Below are 6,000 nucleotides of genomic sequence, written 5' to 3'. Positions count from 1 at the left end.
CGGGGCCCCAAGGGCACCTCCTCCGGGCGCCCTGGCCCCGCGGAGTGACAGGAGACACTCGCTCTCCGTCACCGCAGCTCTTTATTGTGGGACAGCTTTGGCTCTGAGGAATCCCAGATGCCACCGCCTGGGGCCGGTCGGAGCAAAGCCAGTCCTTCAAAAATTCGGCCGAGAGTCACTTCTGCCCCCAGGTTCTTTAGCGACGCCTCCTGTGACAGGGTTTCCAGACCTTTCCGGGCCAGCCACTCTCCCTTCTGCCCCCGCCCTCCCCCAGACAGGGTCTGACTGGCACAGACACACAGAGGGCCTCTCACGTCCCCTGACCAGCCTGTCCTCTGGTTCCCACAACCTGCTTTTGTGGTAGGGTTTCTGGCCACTTCTGTGCCCCTTCTGTGAGGTGGAAGGCTCGGGTGTAGGTGCCCACAAAATTCGGGTTTAAAGAGACCTCAGCCACATTGTGGTGTAGGACTGTGGATTAGAACATGGAGGAAGAAGGCAGGGCTCGAGTTCGGCTACGGTTGCAGCTTTAGGCCATTTTCGTCTCTCTGTGCCTCAGTTTCCTCTTTTGTAACATGGGAATAAGAACCATATCTACTGAGGAGGGCTGTTGTCGAGAATAGGTTAGTTTAGGCATGTCCAGTGCTCAGGCCACAGCGAGGGCCACCACTGCTACTGCTCGTAGGTGGTCCGTGCTCAGAATCTTCCCTCAGTGAATTCTTTCCTTCTGGAATCTTCTAGTTGGGAAGGCCATTGAGTTCCAGCCTGCTCCATTGCACCAGTGAGGAAACAGGGATCGGAGAGAGGCTGGGGCCTGCCCAGGGCCAAAAGAATCTAGCTGCTAGGATAAGACCCCATCACCATGGCCTTCGATCCATGGCAGTGCACGGGGCCCAAGGTCCTGAGGCCCAGACCACGTGCCTAGGCTCTGCACTGATGCTCATCAGAGGGTCTGGGCCCTGCCCCCAGCCAGGACCAGAGCTGCAGAGGCTGGGGCCCCCACAACCTAAAGAGGCCCTGCCAGGGCTGGAGCTTATGCAGAAGAGACATCCTACTTCTGGTACCTTCTCTGGAGAGCAGAGCACCCCCCCTCAGCCCGGGACCAGGAACTTCAGTGAATCCAGACTTTCTGGGGCCTACTGGCCCTACGCCTTCTAGCAGGGAAGCTGGTGGCCTGGGCGAGCTATGGAGAAAGCTGGGGAAGGAGTCAGGAGCCAGAGTTCTAGAAGAGTCCACACCCCTTGACTCATTAAGAGTCACTGGCACAATGAGGGGCTCGGCCCTGGGAATTCCTCAAAGGAGACTGGCACCTCCCAGGTCACAAAGCCAGTATCTAGAACTTGTCCCCCACAAGGCATGTCACCTGGGGAGAGGAGGACGTAACTGAGGCTGGGGAAGGTGGAGGGTAGGGGAGGCCATGCAGCAGGTCAAGGGGAGGCCTGGCTGAGCAGGGAGCCTCCTGCCCAAGGGTCTAACCATCCTATCTATGGCCGTAAGCCTGCAGGTGCAGACGTGTGCCCCACCCTGGCCCCCTCATCCCTTCTGCCCCAGGGTGGCCTGTCCTGGCAGAGTGGGGTTGGGGAAGGTCAGAGCCCAGGGACTGAGTCCAAGGCTCAGTGTCCATGGGAGGGAACACCACAGGCCAGGCTGTCTGGGTGCCCGCCAGGATTCCCGGCACGCCCCTCGGGAGCCACTGGACCGCCTCTGCCAGCTCTTTACCGGGCCCTCCAGGCGCCCACCCGGGCTGCCAGCATTCACCTAGGGCTTGCGGTCACACCGGAGTCAAGAACCCTTGTGCACTGCCGGTGGGAAGGCAAAATATCGCAGCCAGTGTGGAAAACAGGGCAGAGAGAGAGGGAGAGAGAGAGAGAATCCCAAGCAGGCTCCTTGCGGCCAGCGCTGAGCCCGATGCGGGGCTTCGATCCCACGAACTGTGACATCATGACCTGAGCCGAAACCAAGAGTCCGTCGCTTAACCGACGGAGCCACCCACGTGCCCCTGAAAGCAGGGTTTTGGAACAAATATTTATGCCCCGCGTTCATAGCGTCAGTATCCACAATACCCAAAAGGCAGAAGCAGCCCAAGGGTCCACTGATGGATGAACTGTCCGTACATACTTGGGAATACCATTCAGCCTTAAAAAGAAAGGAAATACTGACGTGTGCTCCTACATGGGTGAACCTTGAAGACGTTATACAGAGTGAAATAAGCCAGTCACGAAAGGACCAAATGCTGTATGATTCATCCCACTTACATGAGGTCTCTGGCAGAGTCAAGTTCATAGAGACACAAAGCGTGGTGATTGCCGGGAGATGGGAGATGATTGTTGAACGGGCGTGGTTCCAGTTGGGGAAGACGAAGGGTCCTGGAGAGGGATGGCAGTGAAAGTCGCACCGTACGCGGTCAAGTTTCTGGTAGGCATATTTTACCGTAACGATTAAAAAAAAAAAAAAAGGAATTAGGAGGTGGGGAGCAGGCGCTGGGGGGGTGGATAGAGCATGGGCTCTGGAGTGATGATGAACTGTGTGACCTCAGGCAAGTTACTTGACCTTTCTGTGCCTTCATGTCCTTAGCTGTAAAAGTGAAATGAACAACAGACACATGCACACACGCGTGCATGCGCGCGCGTGCGCGCACACACACATACCCTGGCCCTTGTTGTTGGCAGGATTATAGGAGCTCCTAGCTGCAAAGTGCTTAGAACGCGCCTGCACAGAGTGGTCACGGTTGCCCTTCTCTTTTCTCCTTTTTTTCAGATGAGGAAACTGAGGCACAGAGAGGTAAGTAAACCTTTCCAAGATCACACAGCTGAAGAGTGGCAGGACAAGGGTTGAACTCCAGAGCCTGGGCTGGGTGGCCACTGGGAAGTTCCTGAGGTCTTCGGAGGGCGGAGGGTGGGGAAGGATTTGCATGGTCTCCTCCCCACCAACGTTTTTTCAGAACTTGTGAGGCTGGAGTGGGAGGACCAGGGCAGGGCAGGTGGAGGGCAAGGGCCACAGCATTTGTTCCCTGCAAAGCAGAGGCAGGGTCCTTAGAGGGTTGTCACCAACAGGATGAGCAGGCCGGGCCTCATTCCTCACCAGGGCTCAGCCTCCTTACCCCTTGGGGGCTGGGAGCAGGGCAGCTGGGCCCAGGGAGGGAAAGACCCAGAAGTCTGAGGAGAGAGGCCTTCCTGTCCCACTGCAGAACGTCCTGGGCCCTCCCTCCTCCACATTCCCATGGGTCACCATCAACACTCTCCCGCTCTTGTGACACAGGAGTCTGTCGGCAGGTAGTGGCCCGCTCTCAGAGCAGGATCCTTGGGTGGAAAAATGGCTGCCCGAATGACTGCCAACAACTCCTCCCGTCGCTGTGGCTCGGCCGCACAGTCCACGATCTCGCCTCCCCAGGGTCTGGGTGGCCTGTGCGCGACTCTGATCACTAGGATACTTGGAAGTGACTGAGAGGTTTCACGCCTAGGCCTTAAGAGGCTTTACAGCATCCATTTTCTCCAACTTTGAAGCCAGAGGCCGTGTAAGGAAATAGGGTGACCCCATTAGAGAAAGGCTTGCATGGCGGGAGGGGTCCTAGAAACCATGAAGGGAGGAGAGAGGCTCAGCCCAGCCCGTCCCTGGTCGCTGAGCCACCCCCACTATAGCCCCAGACACGTGAGGGAGGCTGGTCGGGCACCCCATATGACGACGCACGCAGTAGGGATGAGGGGTCCCTGCCGAGCCCCGCCCAGACTGCAGAATCATGAGAAACCCATACTGCTGGTTGCTCGGGGCCAGGATGCCTGGGGTGTGTTTGTTACACGGCATTAGATAACTGATACACTTCAAGTCATGAAGTCTTGTTTCTCAAGTCTCAGGATCACAGCAACATGACTGTTGCATCCACCCGACTCCTGAAACAATGCTGCGGGCACCAGTGACAGTCACAACAACAAAGTTTATTGCCATGAGAGGCAAGGCCAACCAGTCAGGACCGACACTCTTGACCAGAGAGCTGTCTCGAATAGCCGAGTTTTCAGAGCTGACCACATCGTCTTATCATCACCTGGGAACAGAACAAAGAAATAGTTCCCAGATGGGGGTGGACACAGTTCTGACTTGCCCTTGCCCCAATCCAATCAAACACTAATCCAGTTGATTTTCCTTGAACTTTTGTTCCCTTGATTGATAGGACAAGGCTGTTATCTCTTAATCTACAGTGTTAAAACAAAGCTGTTATTTCTCAAGCCTATAGGTTAGCCCTACACTACAATTTAACCCTTACAAGACCAAGTTCAAGTCTCACTTCCACTGCCGATCTGGGCAAGTCACATCACCTCTCTGGGACTTGGTTACTTCCCAAACAGCGATACCGACAGGCACCACCTGGCTTGGGGTGAGGGCGCAGAGCGAGTACATGTGGCGAAGGGAGCGCCGACCGGCACGGAGGTTGTGCTTGAGAAGCGAGAGCCCGGTATGGAGGCCCGGCCTCTCTGGCTCCCTGGGCCAGCAGCCCTGCCCCACAGAATGACGGCCTCTTCCTGACTGGAACCGTGGCTGGTCCGACTGCTTTCCATGCCACCTGCTGAGGTGGATGGGGGGGGGGGATGGCAAAGTGGGTCATTTTTCTCCCCCATCTCAGGGAAGTCATCAGACTCCAGGAGTTTGGGTCTTTTGAGTTGAAAAGCGCTCCAGGACCGAATCAAGCAGACCCCTCCCCAACTGGCCCAAATTTCTAGGGAACGGAGACACCGAACTTCACGAGCACTGTGTCTACGCATGAACGATATCATTGCTGAACCTCCAGCCGTCTAGTGAGGCAGATGCTTATGGCCCCAACTGACAGAAGAGAAGGTTGAGGCCCAGAGACAAAGTGACTTCCCCACGATCACGGAGCTTGTGACTCACCCTGGACCTGGTGGCTGCACATATGTCCTCCTCCCCACCCCCCTCCACCTCGGTCCTTTCCTGCTCTGGGACAGCCACCGATGAGCGAGTGGCCACCAGCCAAGGCTAAGAGGCCAACTGCAGGGGTCACATGGGCCATCCACTGTCATACCTCTGCCAGTGCCACCAGACCCCCGCTGCCCACCTGTCCCCCACTGGGCTCACTGGGTCAGGTGTGGACAGGCTCAGGAAGTCCATAGAACCCAGGGGCAGTGGGAGCCCACCAGCCCAGAGCAGAGTGGCATCCAGCCCCCAGCTCTCCCCTTCTCACGGGGCACCTTCCCCTTCCCCCACTGGCCCATTTTTGGCTCTCCTGTTGGAGAAACTGCCAGAAAGTGGGGGGGGGGGCGGTGTGCAGCTACTCCCAAGGGACCGTGGGGCCAAATTTCTACACAGGAAGGGCTTGTGCAGGGTGGGGTGATCTTAAGGAAGGGATGTTTTGTTTGGTTTTGAAGTAAGCTCTATGCCCAGCATGGGGCTCGAACCCATGACCCCGTGATCAAGAGCCGCATGCTCTCCTGACTAAGCCAGCCAGGCGCCCCAGGAAGAAATGCATCTTAAGCTGCCCTCATAGCAAGCAAGTCTCTTGGGGCTGATGGAGACGGGGGTTACCCAGACCCCCTGAAGACCACCCTGGTGTCATTAAGACTGCTGTCCACAGATGCCTGTCCACAGTGGGGGGTCCCCATCAACCTGGCCTCGGCTTTGCCCTCCCTCTCCCCCACCCCTCCCTCCTTCCTGTTGGCCTGGACACACGCGTTGCTCACTGCTTGACGTCTCCTGGAAGCCTTGTCCCCAAATGCTGGCCTTGCCTTTATCTTGTTGGTCATCTCCGCACAGGAAGGAGCCTGGGTGGGTGCCAGGGCTGCCTGAGTAGATTATGTCACTCACCCCAGGGCGGTGGGTGGTTCAAAGCAACTGGGTCCTCGGGCTAGCCCCCGGGGGGCCCGGTCCCCTAGCTATCTTTGCAACCGGACCCCAAAGAGGAAGCAGAGGCCCAGAGACGGGAGTGGTGGGTTCACGCCACACAGTGAGGGGGATGGAGCTGAGCCCAGAATCCCGTCCAGCTGCACCCCGCCCCCC

At 57.4% G+C, this 6,000-nt stretch overlaps 1 protein-coding gene across 1 annotated transcript in view; it reads right to left on the bottom strand.

The window, feature by feature from the left end:
• Positions 1–6,000, bottom strand: part of TAB1 (TGF-beta activated kinase 1 (MAP3K7) binding protein 1) — a 54,963-nt gene continuing 48,963 nt past the window's right edge. Inside the window, exons 12-13 of the transcript XR_006294518.1 lie at positions 1,637–1,640; positions 1–17 (exon numbers count right to left, since the gene is read on the bottom strand). The gene's annotated coding sequence lies outside the window, so the exon portion shown is untranslated. The remainder of the gene's footprint in view (positions 18–1,636; positions 1,641–6,000) is intronic.

Source organism: Prionailurus bengalensis, chromosome B4, assembly GCF_016509475.1.
Source record: "Prionailurus bengalensis isolate Pbe53 chromosome B4, Fcat_Pben_1.1_paternal_pri, whole genome shotgun sequence".
NCBI lineage: Eukaryota > Metazoa > Chordata > Mammalia > Carnivora > Felidae > Prionailurus > Prionailurus bengalensis.
Note: the sequence above shows the minus strand (reverse complement) of the source record. Positions and strands in the feature narration are given on the sequence as shown.